Source organism: Syngnathus acus, chromosome 17 (genome assembly GCF_901709675.1).
Source record: "Syngnathus acus chromosome 17, fSynAcu1.2, whole genome shotgun sequence".
Taxonomy (NCBI): Eukaryota; Metazoa; Chordata; class Actinopteri; order Syngnathiformes; family Syngnathidae; genus Syngnathus; species Syngnathus acus.
This window is the reverse complement of record NC_051102.1, coordinates 1,960,730-1,979,601: the sequence shown is the minus strand read 5'-3', so window position 1 is coordinate 1,979,601 and position 18,872 is coordinate 1,960,730. Positions and strand designations below refer to the sequence as shown.

The 18,872-nt window shown below is 42.3% G+C and overlaps 2 long non-coding RNA genes across 3 annotated transcripts; both read left to right on the top strand.

Moving 5' to 3' along the window:
* The first annotated feature begins 7,322 nt into the window (after nt 1-7,322).
* LOC119137028 lies at nt 7,323-9,468 on the top strand. Its single transcript, XR_005100847.1, has 2 exons — nt 7,323-7,451; nt 9,347-9,468. It is a non-coding gene; the product is annotated as an uncharacterized LOC119137028 (long non-coding RNA).
* A 7,165-nt stretch (nt 9,469-16,633) lies between these two features.
* LOC119137027 lies at nt 16,634-17,638 on the top strand. Of its 2 annotated transcripts, none has more exons than XR_005100846.1 (5): nt 16,634-16,715; nt 16,795-16,868; nt 16,953-16,988; nt 17,113-17,257; nt 17,517-17,638. It is a non-coding gene; the product is annotated as an uncharacterized LOC119137027 (long non-coding RNA). The 2 variants fall into 2 exon arrangements; XR_005100845.1 differs by having other exon boundaries at nt 16,639-16,715; nt 17,113-17,233.
* The last annotated feature ends 1,234 nt before the right edge of the window (nt 17,639-18,872 follow it).

Sequence of the window (18,872 nt, the reverse complement as noted above, 5' to 3'; positions counted from 1 at the left end):
CTCCTGGGCTAAAAAGTTGAGAAGCTCTCTAGGAGATTTGCATTCAGTCCTCACCTGTTGTGAACTATACAGTCCAATAAGATCGGATTTTAGCCTGACAAAGTCAAAAATCCTGGCATATTTTGATAAAGTCTGCAGTTTGGTGTCATCAAAGCATCGTGACATTTCCTCAAACTTAGCGCAATCTACTAATCCAAGAAAAGATAGCTCACCAAAATGATCACATCACTGACTGCTTCAATCAAATCATTCTGTATTCTGTTTGATAAGCCAGAAAATACAGCAGAGGTCTCCAGATGTTTAGCTAACCTCTCATCTTTCTCTGCATAAGAATGCAATAGTTCCACATAATTTCCATGATTAGAAGAGCTTGCACTCTCATCATTACCACGAAATGCAAGCTCCTGCTTGGCCAAAAAGCAAGTGGCATTTATCAGGTATTTCAAAATTTCACGGTTTTCCCTTACCTTGGCATTATGGACGCTGATATTAAGTCTCCTTTGTTCATCAAGAGCCAAATCAATACGTGACTTTCCAAACGTTTTTATAGAAATCTGACTTTGAATGTGAGTAGCAGATCTTTCGTGTTTGTCGAGGCTTCTTGGCAGGTTTTTCAGATCACAATATCCAGTATGGGTCCAGACGTTATTGTCACTCGTTGAGAATAAAAGACAGGGAAAGCAATAAAGTCGATTTTTTGCAGCACAACCACAAAGCCATTCTTTTTTAGAGTACCAATTCTTTTGAAACGAACGTGTTGTAGTCCGTCCCGGGAGGCCCGTAGTTTGAATTGATCCTCCCAAATCTGGCGTTGGTCTTCCCTTACTTATGATTTCTTTCTTTGAGTGAAAGTCAAGTTTTGAAAAATGTCTTATCTTCGAGATTATATCTGTTAGAAAAATGTGTATATATGTTATCATGCGTTCTCTAATCAATGTTTTACTGCAATATTACTGCAATATATGCTTGCTGCTTGGCCTTGCTGTTTTTCTGATGTACCACAGAAGAGAAAGGTTGCGGCTGGGTCAGGAGAGAGGTTACAGCTGGGTCAGACAGGACGCAGCAGACAACTCAGCAAGAAGAAGACATCTACCGAGACAGTTCCTTTTTAACAATGACCATTTTGAGAATCAACATGCTTCATCACTGTCTTGCACCCCCGATGAACCTACAATCGAACATCGTGGTTCCTGTTTTTCTTCCAGACACATAGAATTGTTGCTGATCACTTAAATTCCTCTTCCTATATTTGTATCAGTATGTAACACCTTGTGATTCTTTGCTTACGAGGCAAAAGCCCACATGATTTCCCCATTCCTTTTAGGGGCTTTTGTCTCAACACTGTGGGTAAGGCAAATCCCAATAAAAAGAGCAGGAGTGCTTACAGATATTTAGTGTAGTGAGATGGTTGTAAGCTATCTGTATTGCACTCCTTGCAAGCATAGACTCAACATTCCGTCTCACTTGTGGTTTGTTTGCTGTTGCTTTTCTCTTAACATTTACTCAGTCAGTGAATAAAAACCTGACAGAAATTGGGGGCTCGTCCGGGATCTCGACACACCTTGAACGGTGCCAGCGGACTCTTCGACGCAGGAGAAAATCCTCGGCCGAGGTAAACAAAGCCCTTTGACGGGACTGTCTCGATCAGTCCGGCTGGACACCGGAAGGGTTGACGAGATCATCCGAGGAAGCCAGCAGACCGTGAGTAGGAATATTGATTCTACTAAAACGGAATGAATGGCAGTGACAAGAGGTCACTTAAAACCTTGAGAATTCTAGACCCTATCAAGTGCAATTAGACACAGTTAAATTCCGCTGGGGCGTGTGGAGCCCCCTGACTTAAAGTTGGTTAAATTCCACGGGAGGACGGACTCCTCTGTTGTTCTAATAAAGTCAAATAGGAGCAGTTAAATTCCGCTGGGGCGTTGTGGAGCCCCCTAACTCAGAAAAGTTAGTTAAATTCCGCAGTAGGAGGGCGGACTCCTCTGTTATTCCTAAAAAAGCGCGCGTGGTGTGTTTGTGTACGGTTTGACTGAGAGTGAACTCATTTGAGCGCTCCTCTATATAAACACACAGGATTGTAAACAGTGGCTTTGTGTGGAAGCAGAGGCAAGAACTCTCCGCTCCCTTCGGGGAGGTGAAAGGAGACTTACCACACATCGAATTGTTAACCACTGTCCTGTGAATAAAGTTGGTTTTTAGGACACTGTAGGTGCCATTCAAACGACCAACTCCAAATTTAGAAAAATAAACCATGGGAAATTTAAATAGTAAGCGAAAGCCTCTACCCCGACATGAATTAAAATGCAAGGATTGGAAATTAATGGAATGGGTCAACCCAGAAAATGTAAAATATCTTGACAAATGGATAACCGATTACAACTTTGATGGTCAGCTGAGCTCAAAATCATTAAACGACCTCAAGCCATTAATTAATGCCAGACATGGCGTAAACAAAAAGAAAACGAATAAAAACGGGCAAATAGGTGTGTTCTTAGTGGGCTCTATGTGGTCTTATATGTTGTGCGTCATCCTTTTGTGTGTGTGTGTGTGTGTGCGCGCAGAGGATCCTCATGAGTGTGTGTGAGTGAGATGTGTGTTCTATGGAAGAAATCAGTAATGGAGAATGTTGAGTGATAATAGGGAAATTAAGAAGTGGATGATGGTGTGTTTAAGTTGGTTAGAGAAACTATGATGAAACAATATCAGCACGGCCTCGCTTGAGGGCCGTAGCTGAGGGTGTGGCCAAATGTGACAACAAATGTTGTGTAGAAGACATTGAAAGATGTCGAATGTGAACATGACGAAGGGCGCAACAGCAAAGTTGGCCTGCCCTTTGAGAGGGTGAGACTGATGAGCGTGCCTGCACGCGCGTAGTCGCGGGTCTGGACTGTCCGCGTGGGCCTGTGCTATGCTCGTGTGGGCGGTGGGCCGGCATCATGAATGTTGCAGGAAATGGCCAGCCTGTGACCAATCAACATTGATGCCGCGACCCCCCTCGCGCGGGGGGTGCTATGGCTGCGGGCGGGGCAGGGACAGTGTGAGTTTCTCAGAGAATGTTTGAAGCAGAGTGATGCTTAAGGAAGATGTGACGTCGAAATAGAGGATGACGTTTGCGCAGCGTTGTTTGTTGGTATTGTTTGTGAGCTGTGTCTCTGCTGTAAGTTTTTGTGTTGTCTGTGTGCTGTCAGTGTTATGTGTTAAAAATGGCTAATGTAGGTGCACAAAAGAATTTGCTAGTCTGTAGTCTATCTGATTTGCACCGCAAAACAAAAGCAATTTTGTAAAAATAAGAAGAAAAGAAAGGCAAGCAATTTTTTTTTTTTGTGGGCAGAAACTGGTCCACGCTGCATTAATGCCTAGCCCTGATGAAACAAAATTTGAGAGATGGAAGGAACTTGCTTTCTGGAATTGGATGAAGCAAAATTATTAAATAACAGCATTTCAAAGCAAAATTTAGAAGAAATAGTCGATTGGTTGTGTCAAGACTACACAAGTTTTTACAATTGAGAAGAGAGTGATTGAGTTAGTTAAAGTTAAGAAACAACAACATTTAACTATTATATTAATTTATTGGCAGTTGTTTTGTTGATTTTTATTTTATTTTTTCGATTGGTGGATTGGGTTGTCAACTTGAGAAAAGAAATATTAGGATGGGGAACACGAGTTGAGACAACCGGTTACACACGCAGAACGTGTGCACTGGGACACTGACAAGCATTTTAAAAGGTGTGTCAAATTAAATGATGATGAAATCATGTGAAAATGTCTAATCATTTGCTAGCTGAGTCGCTCCCCGTTCGGGGAGGCCATCCATTTACTTGCTAAGCTAGTTGTGGAAGCAGTAGCTATATGCACGTGTGCAGTGCACACACACGAGACTGATAAGGTGTCGAGGTAACAAGCTTGCAGACAGAACCGCAAAACTGCAGCGCAGAAGACAGTTCAAATTTTATATACACAGGAAGCAGATTAAATCACTGACACGTTTTTAAAGATGTAAAGGGACAAAGTCCATAGACTGAAATTCAATTATGGACAAAAAGAGGGGCAAGAGTAGAGAATGGCATCTATAATTGACCAGAAGACAAACCTATCCTACCAAAGCACCTATACAAATGGGCAGCAATATTGAGCCATAGTGCGTGTCACATGGCTCAAGAGGAGGGATAGTGGGGCTCGTCAGTCAGCTTTATACAACATACGGATTTGATTCATATTCAAAACATTTTCCAACATACGGATTTGATTCATATTCAAAACATTTTCAAAACAAAATTTTTTGTAGAGCCTGTTTAACATGCGCTAAACACAATCCACAGGGTTATACTGCCTGGTCATAATAGATGCATTCTCAAAATGGTTTGAATTGGCTTCAACAAAAACACTGAATGCCTTAACAGTGGCAAAAACGTTATGTAAAGAAATAATACCGAGATATGGGATCTCAGAAATTAATTCTCGTGACAGGACTGGTATAAAGTGTGAAAATGTGCATGGAAAAAACTGGAAGATCATGGACAAAATGTTTAGACCTGGTCAAACTGTACATAAATATTACAAGTACTGTGGGTTTAACCCCGTATGAAAAATTGTTTGGGCGACAATATAGATTACCATGTTTTGAAACCAAGTGGGAAACTAAGGATGATTAAAATTTGGTAGAATTAAAAAAAATTATATATATATATAATAATAATAAATAAATAAATAAATAAATTATGCAGCATTGTAGCAATTTAAAAGATCAATTTGACCTTTGCAGGATGATCTGCTGTGTCGGATCTGGACTGCCATGAAAGTATGATGTTTATATGTTTACTTTGTCAACAACTGCTGTAGATGTTAAAGAATGGGATGATTATATCTAAAATGAATGTGGATAATTTGTTTCAGGTAACTATAAGAGTAACTGAAAAACGAAACAATTGATTGCTAATGGCAAAACAAGCTGCAAAGAAAGAAACAAAAATTGAATATGTCATATGTATGGATTTGCGACCGATTCTTTATGTTGTATCGTTGCCATCGACCAAAGATTGTGTGAAATCTGTCACATCTACTGATTGTGAAATGTGTGACAGAGCATTCTATATAATATCCATTGAAAAAAGAAAAAATCCATTGCTTTCAGAGAATGTAGTCAAGCGAAATTGTATATGTATCAACATGCCAAGATCTGGGAAAAAAGCTGGGAAAAACCAAAATATCTTTGAATTTGATAGGCGACGATGATCTCACCGAAATTGATGCAATTGGTGTTCCCAAAGGAGTATCGGATGAGTATAAGCTGGTGAATCAGATAGCAGCTGGTTTTGAATCCACCCTGTGTTGGTGGTGTACTCTTAACAAACATGTCGACAGGATCAACTACATCCATTACAACGTGCAGAGGCTTGGAAATTGGACCGAGGCGGGTTTCAAGGCGGTCCACTCCCAACTGGCCGCTACTTCCCTCATGGCTTTCCAAAACCGAATGGCCCTTGACATGCTACTCTCAAAAGAGGGCGGTGTCTGCGCCATGTTTGGTGAACAATGCTGCACGTTTATTCCAAATAATACTGCCGCTGATGGAAGCCTGTCCCAGGCTCTTGAGGGCCTGAGGACCTTGAACGGGAAGATGAAGGAACACAGTGGAGTGAACACGGAGGTTTGGAACAACTGGCTGAATGTGTTCGGAAAGTACCGTACCCTGGTTTCCTCGGTCCTAGTCTCCATTGCCGTTTTTGCTGCTGTTTTGACCTTGTGTGGATGTTGTTGCATTCCGTGTCTCCGGTCCCTAATTAACAGATTAATTACAACTGCTATCTCTCCAGCAGCTGAGACTTTTCCATTGCTCCAAGGGGACGAGGGTCGTCGCTCTAGCAATGGGTCCATCTTTGAAGCTCCTGTGGTAAACCTGTCCAATTTGTTTCCCGACTGTGACAATGACTATTAAAGGTTCGATTTCCTCCCGAGTGTAAATCTGTTCTTATGACGTGTGATCCTGCGGCTGAAAATCTTTTTGAAGTGGCCGCTTTTAGGTGATATGATGGTCTCTGAGAACTTCTGATAAACAGGAGGGAATTGTTAGAAAAATGTGTATATATGTTATCATGCGTTCTCAAATCAATGTTTTACTGCAATATTACTGCAATATATGCTTGCTGCTTGGCCTTGCTGTTTTTCTGATGTACCACAGAAGAGAAAGGTTGCGGCTGGGTCAGGAGAGAGGTTACAGCTGGGTCAGACAGGACGCAGCAGACAACTCAGCAAGAAGAAGACATCTACCGAGACAGTTCCTTTTTAACAATGACCATTTTGAGAATCAACATGGTTCATCACTGTCTTGCACCCCCGATGAACCTACAATCGAACATCGTGGTTCCTGTTTTTCTTCCAGACACATAGAATTGTTGCTGATCACTTAAATTCCTCTTCCTATATTTGTATCAGTATGTAACACCTTGTGATTCTTTGCTTACGAGGCAAAAGCCCACATGATTTCCCCATTCCTTTTAGGGGCTTTTGTCTCAACACTGTGGGTAAGGCAAATCCCAATAAAAAGAGCAGGAGTGCTTACAGATATTTAGTGTAGTGAGATGGTTGTAAGCTATCTGTATTGCACTCCTTGCAAGCATAGACTCAACATTCCGTCTCACTTGTGGTTTGTTTGCTGTTGCTTTTCTCTTAACATTTACTCAGTCAGTGAATAAAAACCTGACAATATCCTCCATTTTCAGAGAAAAAAAAGCCAAATAGCAACGCGTCAACACCGAATGTTGTTGGTTGTTTTTCGTTTCTTTTTTTTCTTCTTGATTTACTCTCGCACTTTACTCGTGACGTGAACTATTAGCCGGAGGCTCACTATCGCCCCATCTTCGCGGCAAAGGTACTGGCTGCCTCAAGGCTCGTATTGACTGCAAGCAAGCACGCGCCGTTTGCACGCGCTCAGTACAGTGTGTGAGTGGTGCACACTCTCACACGCACGCCCTGAGCGGCACAACCTGTCACTGCCGCAGCCTCCATGATTCTCGTCTCCCGTTGTTATTTGAACAAGAAATACAGCTATTTTGACTATGAAAATGATCCTAATGTATAGGAAACACACCAAAATTGCATTAAAAGCATAGACCACAGGACAGATATTATATTATGTTTTATTATATTATTCATTTTTTAACAACTTATGGTGACAGCTGAGGAAACCATGTTGAGCCCTTTATTGCCCCTATGAGTGCACGTGCCTGCAGTATATACATTTATATTTAAAAAATTATTGTTTGTTAATGTGGCTGGCGTTCATTTGATGATGATTTTATTTTTAATTCATTGTTTTTCAAGCTCACCTGATGCAAGGAGCCAACATACGATCGTTGAGGCGCCTTACAGCGGGTTTGTGGAGACCAGCGAACGCTTGGGCGCACTCACGATCAACTAAATGATTAGCCCCAAGAAGCAGCCATATTGCAGTCAGTATTCTACTTTTATGTCTGGTTCTCATAATAAATGTAAATACAACACAATTACCGTATTTTCCGCCCTAAAAGGCGCACCGGGTTATAAGGCGCACCTTCAATGAAAGGCCCATTTTAAAACTTTGTCCATATATAAGGCGCACCGGATTATAAGGCGCATAAAATAGAAGCTATACTGCATCAAACTGAGGTTGACTAGGGTTGCGGTATGCATCCACTAGCCAATAACCAACGAGCCCTCTGTAAACAATCGCGTTTCTCAAACGATCTCCTATAAAATGATCAGAACTGACTAAAGTTCGATCTAACGCATTGGTACTACTTACCTATGTTTCCCTTCCATATCGATCCGTAGATTTACTCGAAACATTAACAGAGCAGCCTATTTTGACATGAAATAGCCTGGTACGTATAGCAGCTATCGCAATAGCATTAGTCATCCGCAAAGTCTCACGAGCCTCAGCTCGCAATCTCCCATGAGCCTCAGCAAAGTGTAAACAATCGCGTTTCTCAAACGATCTCCTATAAAATGATCGGAACTGACTAAAGTTCGATCTAACGCATTGGTACTACTTACCTATGTTTCCCTTCCATATCGATCCGTAGATTTACTCGAAACATTAACAGAGCAGCCTATTTTGACATGAAATAGCCTGGTACGTATAGCAGCTATCGCAATAGCATTAGCCATCCGCAAAGTCTCACGAGCCTCAGCTCGCAATCTCCCATGAGCCTCAGCAAAGTGTAAACAATCGCGTTTCTCAAACAATCTCCTATAAAATGATCGGAACTGACTAAAGTTCGATCTAACGCATTGGTACTTCTTACCTATGTTTCCCTTCCATATCGATCCGTAGATTTACTCGAAACATTAACAGAGCAGCCTATTTTGACATGAAATAGCCTGGTACGTATAGCAGCTATCGCAATAGCATTAGCCATCCGCAAAGTCTCACGAGCCTCAGCTCGCAATCTCCCATGAGCCTCAGCGAAGTGTAAACAATCGCGTTTCTCAAACGATCTCCTATAAAATGATCGGAACTGACTAAAGTTCGATCTAACGCATTGGTACTACTTACCTATGTTTCCCTTCCATATCGATCCGTAGATTTACTCGAAACATTAACAGAGCAGCCTATTTTGACATGAAATAGCCTGGTACGTATAGCAGCTATCGCAATAGCATTAGCCATCCGCAAAGTCTCACGAGCCTCAGCTCGCAATCTCCCATGAGCCTCAGCAAAGTGTAAACAATCGCGTTTCTCAAACGATCTCCTATAAATGATCGGAACTGACTAAAGTTCGATCTAACGCATTGGTACTACTTACCTATGTTTCCCTTCCATATCGATCCGTAGATTTACTCGAAACATTAACAGAGCAGCCTATTTTGACATGAAATAGCCTCGCGGGTACAACAGCTATTCGGTGACGCCCCCTGACTACAGTTGCCGTAATGCTGGGAAGCGATGCGACCTTGTAATTTACTAGTCGTACTAAAACGTACTGAAACATTTTGGCAGAGCACTGTGTACAACCAGTATGGATCAACAAATTCATCAGTTGATCCATATATAAGGCGCACTGGCCTATAAGGCGCACTGTCGGCTTTTGAGAAAATTTTAGGTTTTTAGGTGCGCCTTTTAGGGCGGAAAATACGGTAATACTTTTTGTAAAAATTCACTGTCATGTCATTTAATATTTTTGCAAATTCTACCCTAAAAACTAAGACTTGCCACGCATGTTACAATTATGAAGCATTTCCGTGCAATAAAACAATGACTTTAAAGTTAAAAGTCCAAAATCTCAAGAGAATTCCAACCAAATCTCCAGAAAGAAGAATCAGAAGTTTAGTCTTGAATCTGAAACTCTTGTACTTTCTCCGACAGGTGCGCCAAAGCGGCGGGAGTGCATCAAGCCTGAATGCTTCAAGACTCCTCGTGCCTCCATGTTCTTTAGTTAGTTTGCAAAGCATCAAAAAGACAAAAAATAAAGAAATGTTATCAAGCAAGTCATTTTTGTTGGCGGTGGTGGTGTGAAACAAGAATGAATGTGTGAAGACCTGTCATCCACTAAATATCATGACGAGAGATTTCAATTTTGAACTGCGATAACGGTGTCAGTTTGGGTTTCAAGATTGAGATTTTTGAAAGCGGGACCTTTTCTATGACTCATAGGTAGATGTGCTGACATGTTAAACTGTCGCAGTGTAAACCACTGACAAGAAGGATTTTCTTTGCCTAAAGCAGGGGTCACCAACTCCGGTCCTCAAGGGCGCCAATCCAGCCTGTTTTAGATGTATCCCCCCTGCAACACACCTGATTCAAATAATCAGGATCGCTATCAGCCTTAATAGAGCTTGCTGATGAGCTGATCATTTGAATCAGGTGTGTTGTTGCAGGGCTGCACCTAAAACAGGCTGGATTGGTGCCCTTGAGGACCGGAGTTGGTGACCCCTGGCCTAAAGTATCAGCAGCTGGTATCAACTACCTTCATGAGTACCCAATACCTCGAAATAAGGCAGGTATCAGCTCGATATCACCTGATCGATAACCGATGTTTAAACAACTCACCCATCCCTATCATTCATCATATATTTTCTTAAAGAGAAAATATTTAAAACGTTTTAAAAGTTAAACCATATTTAATAGCAATAATGTTACAAAGTTGAATATTGGGAGATGGTATTGAATAGCATATACGTAAATGTAATTACCTAAGCATTTAAATCCACTGCTAAAAAGAAATTCTACTACAATATGTTGTTTTTTTTTTAACATTACAGTTTTTTGTTGCTGTGATTGTTGCGACACCGTATTGTGCAAAGTTTACGACAGCGCCCTGATTTACGCGATTGCGCTCGTGAGACGGGCGGCGGCTGTCGGTGAGTGCGGGTGGCTCATGCTAACGTTCATGTCCTTCGCCTCATGCTACGCTCTCTTGCTAGCTTCCACCTCTATGGAATGGCGTGGTCTACGAGGAAGACGATCGACGGATCTCCGACACTGTTCGCCCACAGCAGGCAACCACTCACGGTTATACATATACAGTAATCCCTCGTTTGTCGCGGATAATTGGTTCCAGGACCACCCGCGATAGGTGAAAATCCGCGATGTAGCGAAAATATTTCGTTATAATATCCATAAAAGACGTCTATGAACTTCATTGCATTTTATTGTATTTTTATACACTGTATATTGTACTTTTAAATGTTTTTTGTATTCTTAAACACTTTAGTAAACATTTTAAAGTCAAACTGATTTTCATTAACATCCTTTAATTAAATAAATAAGGGAATAAAGAAAATAAATAAGAGTAAATATATACAACATCCACACAAGACCTTTCTGAATCTTTATCGTAGTTTTATACACTTTATTGTTTTTTTTAAATAATTTTTGTATTTTAAACATTTTTGTAAATGTTTTAAAGTCAAGCTGACTTGCAGAAACATTCTTATTTATTTAAATAAATAAGAAAATAAGTGAGTAAATATATCGTTACAATATACATGCAAGACTTTTATGGACCTTTTTTGTAGTGTCAACGTGTCTGGCTCCTCTCTGCTCTTGCGTGCTGGCCGACTGATGCGCCCCTGCGGCCCAGTGCGAGCGCATCCGTGCAAGACTTTTATAATTTTATTTTTATACACTCTATTGTACTTTTAAATACGTTATTGTATTTTAAACACTTTTAAAAACATTTTAAAGTGTCACGGCTCCGCTTTGCTCTTGCGGGGCTGACCGGCTGACGCAACCCGGCAGCCCAGCGCGAGGGCATCCACACATTGCTCAGAGGCACGCCCTGCGCTTAGTGCTCATTGCCGCCGCTGTCCCAAATCCTGGACGACAGTGCTTTTTTTCTAGGTGCGCGGTTACGCTCACTGCCGGTGTCCCGACTGTTCCTGCACGGCGGTGCATTTTTCCTTTGTGCGCGGCTGTCCCGTCTCCGCTCTCGCCCTGCTGGCCTATGGCATCACGTGCCCCCTGCACTTGCCTGTCTTGTTGCCTGGGTTGTGTGCTTCATTGCATAAGATGCTGTGAATGTGTGTGTGTGTGTGTGTGTGCGTGTGTGTGTGCGTGTGTGTGCGTGTGTGTGTGTGTGTGCGTGTGTGCGTGTATGCATTTGTGTGTGTGTGTGTGTGTGTGTGTGTGTGTGTGTGTGTGTGTGTGTGTGTGTGTGTGTGTGTGTGTGTGTCAGACTAAAAAAAAAAAAGAAAATCCGCGATGCACCGAATCGATCCGCAATATTTGTTTATAAAAAAAATCCGCAATAGAGCGAGGCCGCGATAGGTGAAGCGCAAAGTAGCGAGGGATTACTGTATTATGTTTGAGGCAGTCCAACAAAATCCCCCGGACGTTTTTTTAGGGCTCAAATGTAGGACATGTCCGGGAAAAAGAGGACGTCTGGTCACCCTTTGCAGCATTATATATTAACTTAATATATTATGCCCCCTCCGTGAGTCGTCAGATTATCGTGGTGGAGGGGTTTGCATTTCCCAATGATCCAAGGAGCCATGTTGTCTGGGGCTTCATGCCCCTGGTAGGGTCACTCATGGCAAAAGCGTCCTAGGTGAGGGGCCAGACAAAGCATGGCTCACACAAACCCCTAATGAAGAAAAATATAAATGGACTTCGTTTTCCCTCCCCCAGACGCGCGTCACCGGGGCCGGGCCCCCCTCTGGAGCCAGGCCTGGAGTTGGGGTTTGAAGGCAAGCGTCTGGTGGCCGGGCCTTCACCCATGGGGCCCGGCCGGGCACAGCCCAAAAAGGAAACGTGGGTCCCCCTTCCCATGGGCTCAACACCTGTAGGAGGGGCCAAAGGGGTCAGGTGCAAAGAGAGCTGGGCGGCGGCCAAAGGCGGGGACCTTGGCGGTCCGATCCCCGGCTGCAGAAGCTGGCTCTTGGGACATGGAATGTCACCTCTCTGGCTGGAAAGAAGCCCGAGCTGTTGTGCGAGGCAGAAAAGTTCCGACTAGACATATCCGGACTTGCCTCCACACACAGTTTAGGTTCTGGTATAAGCCCTCTCGAGAGGGGCTGGACTTTCTTCCACTCTGGAGTTGCCCTCGGTGAGAGGCGTCGAGCAGGTGTGGGTATACTTATTGCCCCCCCGGCTGGGCGCCTGCACTTTAGGGTCCACCCCGGTGAACGAGAGGGTAGCCTCTCTCCGCCTTCGGGTTGGGGGACGGGTCCTGACTGTTGTTTGTGTCTATGCACCAAACGGCAGCTCAGAGTACCCACCCTTTTTGGAGTCCTTGGAAGAAGTGCTGGAGAGCGCGCCTTCTGGGGACTCACTTGCTCACTTGGGCAATGACAGTGACCCTAACTCTGGAAGGCCGTGATTGGGAGGAACGGCCACCCCGATCTGAACCCGAGCGGTGTTCTATTATTGGACTTCTCTGGTCGACACGGATTGTCAATAATGAACACCACGTGTTATGTATGGTTGGATGGGCAAGTCTTCTGCTGTTGACATCTTTTAATCAATCAAAATTTGTGAACAATTGCAAGCATGTCACCCGTTATAAAGAACATTTGGATTACACATGCATCAGATTTAAGCCACACTTATGAAAAATAAAACGGAGGAAAGTACCTCTACATGACTGGTCTCAGTTTCTGCCAATATGGATGTGTTATAAGAGACTTATTTTTTTTAATAGCAGCTCTTATTGACTTATGTTTAAATATTCATTGTCCGCTTTCCAATTTCCTAAAATGCCACTTGAAAGATGCTCACCCGCTTTGTCCTCAAGCGTCTTATCAAATACACTTGAACAATTGCAAGCGTGTCACCCGTTATTAAGAACATTTGGATGACACATGCATCAGATTTAAGCCACAGTTATGAAAAATAAAACAGAGCCAAGTACGACTACATGACTGGTCTCAGTTTGTGCCAATATCGATGTGTTATAAGAGACTTATTTTTTTTAATAGCAGCTCTTATTGACTTATCATGTTTAAATATTCATTCCAATTTTCTAAAATGCCACACGCTCTTTGTCCTCAAGCGTCTTATCAATTGTGTGTTTTTTTTCCAAAAATATGAATTCATTATTCGTGAAAAAGACAACTTCAAAGAACTTTTTGGTCAGGGATGGGCAAGAAATGTTTGAGGTTCCCACAATTTGTCATTAGTGCTGCTGGGGCATGGGCCGTAGCACTACATACTTCCTAAAAAGATGAAAAAATATTGCCATTTTAAAAGATAATGTGCAGAAGTCTTTTTTTAATTAAAATAATACATCATAGTATAATTTTCGACAGTTTCAAAATACAATACATATATAAAAGATCCAGTCTGAAACAACCACAAAATTCAACAGTGACTCATTTTTTGCCTTTATGAATGCAATGCAAATGTACAGCTCAAAGGCAGCGATAGAAATTTGTAATTAACACATACAGATTATTTTAACAAAGTTGAGAGCACATGTAAGTGTCAATCCAGTTTGGGGCTTCAAAGTAGAATTCAGACATAAAGACAGGATTTGGGTTTCCAGTTTGAATCCAGAGAATATAAGATTATTATGCCAAGTAAAAATGTTTTATAATACTCACACCCAAAAAGTCAGAACCATAAAAGAATCGTATAAAGAAAACCTTTCTGCTGAAACAAACATCTAACGCCCTTATAGTTGTCTTTGAGGAAAAAGAAAAGTTGAGAATGTTTTAAGCCGTAAGCAAGTATGTACTGCGTCATGTAATCATAATTGTATAAAATAATGCAATAACAATTTCCCCTGTGGGAATAATTCTAACCTAATGAAGCCAACTTTGATCTGCCTCCACCCAGAACAAACTGCTCACGTCATTAAAAAAAGCTTGAATTTTATGTATAGGTTAAATATTTGCACAAGGCGGCAATGTACGACTACGACTTGAAGGCCCTGCAGCGCATAGTGAAAACGGCTAGTAAGACTATTGGTGCTTCTCTCCCCTCCTTGAAGGACATTTACACCTCCCATCTCACCCGCAAGGCGACCAAGATTGTGAGTGATGTGAGTCACCCCGCTCACTCTTTGTTTGATCTTCTGCCCTCTGGGAGGCGGTACAGGAGCCTGCGCTCCCGCACCACCAGACTCTCCAACAGCTTCGTACTCCAGGCTGTTAGGATCCTGAACTCGCTCCCCCTTTCAGCGTAGCGTCCTGTTCTTGCTGTCTGCTGTATGCACACTGGCTCGGTTTTGCTCCTCTTATTTATTGGGTTATTGGTTTATTATTTATTCATCGCTCGTTTTATTTATTATTTTTTATTTATTATTTATGGTTTGTGCCTTCTTGTTTTTGTTTTGTGTCGCCTACTTGTATGTCTCGTCACCGTGGGATGGAGGAAACGGAATTTCGGTTTCTTTGTGTGTCTTGACATATGAAGGGATTGACAATAAAGCTGACTTTGACTTTGACTTGACTTTGACGTATACAAGCGGGCTATTTGAATCAATAGCCGCTTGCTCTATAAGAAGCGCCAAAGACCGCTGCCACTTCATCTAACCCACAGGTGTCAAACTCAAGGCCCGCGGGCCAGATACGGCCCGCCACATCATTTTATGTGGCCCGCGAAGACAAATTGTGCATCACATTTGTGTGATATTACTAGAATTGCAAATTGTCTTGACTTTTAATAATATCTTCTTTTTTTTAAATATTTGACCAGTTTTTACTCGTCTGATTTGAAAACGTGTTATTTGTCAGTTTGTTCTGTAGCGTTTACTGTATATAATATGGGGTGCTCATACATTTATTTGGGTTGACAGTCATAATGGCCCTCCAAAAGAAGCTATGACTACAATGCGGCCTGCGAAAAAAATTAGTTTGACACCCCTGTCAAACGGTTAGATTCTAACCGCTTGCAAAAAGCCAACACGACAAATGGACTGAAAGTGAAGTTATAATGTGGTGCTGGTCTTAATTTTCTAAAAAAAAAAAAAAGCCATTTCAGTTGCCTTTTGTGTACATCGCATATTCCGCTTTTATGGCATACACTGATTTGCATTGCATTACGTTGCAAGAGCGTTGCAGAGTTGATACCACTTTTGCATACTGCGATTGACGTCCCTTTCAGTAAAATCATATCGAAGAAGCACAATGTTACTAGAATCTGTTAGTCATCAAAATTCTACTACGGTATTTTTCTGCACAATAGTGCGCACTGGATTATAAGGCGGACCTCCATTGAATTTTTTATTTTAGAAATTATTTCATATATAGGGCGCACTAGATTAAAAGGCGCAATCTAAACTACTGCATCAAACTGGGGTTGACTAGGGTTGCAGTGTGCATCCACTAGATGGTGATGCGCTAAAGGGAATGTCAACCCAGTCAACGAGGTAAAGTCCAGCTCCCTTTCCGTATGAAAGTGATACGGTTTGGCTTCTTACTTGGTCCAACAACCCCACTCATTTTTGCTGGTCATAAACTTTCTTTAGTTTAAAAGAAAGAAGCGAGTGCGTGCGTTGATGCGTAATGCGTTGATTAGCTTCTTAGCTTTGATGCCGGGCTTGCTGCGAAGAGGGGGGTGCCGTTCACTGTGACTGCCTCCCGATAGGCTTACATGTATGTCAATCAAGCGATTCTAGCCTATAGAAAAAACTGATTTTGTTTTTAAATGTCATGTGATCGACCAGTAGTAGCTTACTTCGGTGACGCCCCTGTCCACGGTTGCCGTAATGCTGAAAGCGATGCGATCTTGTAATTTACTAGTCGTACTAAAACGTACTGAAACATTTTGGCAGAGCGCTGTGTACAACCAGTATGGATCAACAAATTCATCAATTGTTCCATATATAAGGCGCTCGGCATTATGAGGCGCACTGTGTTTTTTTGAGTAAATTGTAAGTTTGTATGTGCGCCTTATAGTGCGGAAAACACGGTACTTTCGACTCTGTGAACACCCCCGGCTTGTGGGGTCGCTAGAGAGTGTCCATGACCACCCCGGGCGGGCTACCACATTGGGATGCGTGAGGCAGTTGGCAGACTAGAATAAAGATCTGGCAAGAACACGCGATGCGGTAACATTTAAAATCTGCTTTTGAATTAAGAATTCTAATTATGTAGTAATAATTATCTGGATGGATGACAAATACATATTTGACCAGAATGTGTGAGTACAAGGGGTGGGGCGCATCTCTCTTGTAACAAAGTAGACGATAATGTTTAAACATGATAAGTCAATAAAAGCTGCTATAAATAAAATAACCGACAACACATTGAAGTCTTTGAATTGCACAAAGTGAAACCTCCAAGTAAACAAGGTAGGTAAATGCGCCGGCTCGTTTTTGGCTATTTTTACAAGTATTTGTGCTGTTGTAAAGCAAGTGTTCTCCATCACAGGCAACTCGTGTTGAACGGCGGCACAATGAAGTTGGTGATTTTGGCTTTAAGCATTTTCCTGCTCTTCACAATCAGTGAGTATCTCTCCAAATGCTCAGTATTGTTTATTAATGTGGCTGCTGTTCATTTGATGATGATATTAATTCATTCGTTTTCAGGCGCAGCCATTGAGATGATGGCGGTTGGCCGTCCCGGTAATTAATTTGTTCTTGCTGTTATCTGTCACAGTATTTAAAAATAAAAAAACTACAGTATTGTTTGTCAATGTGGCTGGCGTTCATCTGATGATGATTTTATTTTTAATTCATTGTTTTTCAGGCTCACCTGACTCGAAGACCCAACGTATGATCATTGAGCCACCTTATAACTGGTTTGTGCGGCCCTACCCCCGCCTGGGCGCACAACTAAATGATTAGCCCCAAGAAGCTGCCATACTGCAGTCAGTATTCTTCTTTTATGCCTGGTACTCATAATAAATGTAAATACAATACAATGAATACTTTTTGTAAAAATTCACTGTAATGTCATTTAATGTTTTTGCAAATTCTACGCTAAAAACTCACACTTGCCACGCATGTTACAATTATGAAGCATTTCACTGCAACAAAACAATGACTTGAAAATTAGAAGCCCAAAATCTCAAGAGAAATCTAACCAAATCTCCAGAAAGAAGAATCAGAAGTTTAGTCTTGAATCTGAAACTCTTTTACTTTCTCCGACAGGTGTGCCAAAGCGGCGGGAGTGCATCAAGTCTGAATGCTTCAAGACTGCTCGTGCCTCCATGTTCTTTAGTTAGTTTGCAAAGTATCAAAAAGACAAAAAATAAAGACATGTTATAAAGCAAGTCATTTTTGTTGGCGGTGGTCGTGTGACACAAGAATGAATGTGTTTGAGAGCTGCTTGAAAATGTTGCAATGATTTGTATTCCGAGTATCTGTATGTTGAAGGCCTGCCATCCACTAAATATCACAACGAGGGATTTCAATTTTGAACTGCAATAGCGGTGTCACTTTGGGTTTTAAGATTGAGATTTTTGAAAGCGGGACCTTTTTTTTCTGACTCATTGGTAGATGTGCTGACATGTTAAACTGTCGCAGTGTAAACCACTGACAAGAAGGATTCACTCAATGTCCAATTGTTTTGCCTAAATTATCAGCAGCTGGTATCAACTACCTTCATGAGTACCCAATACCTTGAAATATGGCAGGTATCGATATCACCTGATCAATACCTGATGTCGCACTGGGTAGCACGTCCGCCTCAGTTAGGAGGGTGCGGGTTCGCTTCCACCTCCGGCCCTCCTGTGTGGAGTTTGCATGTTCTCCCCGGGCCCGCGTGGGTTTTCTCCGGGCACTCCGGTTTCCTCCCACATCCCAAAAACATGCTTTGTAGGCCGATTGAAGACTCCAAATTGTCCCTAGGTGTGAGTGCGAGTGCAAATGGTTGTTTGTCTCTGTGTGCCCTGTGATTGGCTGGCAACCGGTTCAGGGTGTCCCCCGCCTACTGCCCGATGATGGCTGGGATAGGCTCCAGCACTCCCGCGACCCGCGTGGGGACTAAGCGGTTCAGAAAATGGATGAATGGAATACCTGATGTTAAAACAACTCACCTGTCATTCATCTTAAATTTTCTTAAAGAGAAAAGATTTCAAACGTTTTTATCAGGGCTGTGGACTCGGACTCGGGGACTCGGACTCGGCCGGACTCGGTCATTTTTTGCCGGACTCGGACTCTGTGCTGATTTTGACCGAGTCCACCGAGTCCGACAATAAAAAAAATACGTTCAATTTTATTTTCATCATGCTGCTGAGAATGCGCGTAGGAATACTGTCCACAGCCCTGCTTACGATCAAGTTTGTTTTTCAAACTTGACAGCATTGAGCGCCGCCGGCTGTGACTACGGGGGCCCATTAGGTCCAGAAAAGCTGACAAGACGCTTGCCAAAATGGCAAGGAAAAAATGCACAGCTAAACGAATATATGACGATGAACACAGGACGTTTTTAACAGAGTTAAAGTTGTTTTTTGTTGAACGCTATGGCAAGCCATTCTGCCTGATATGTCGGACGTCATTGGCGCA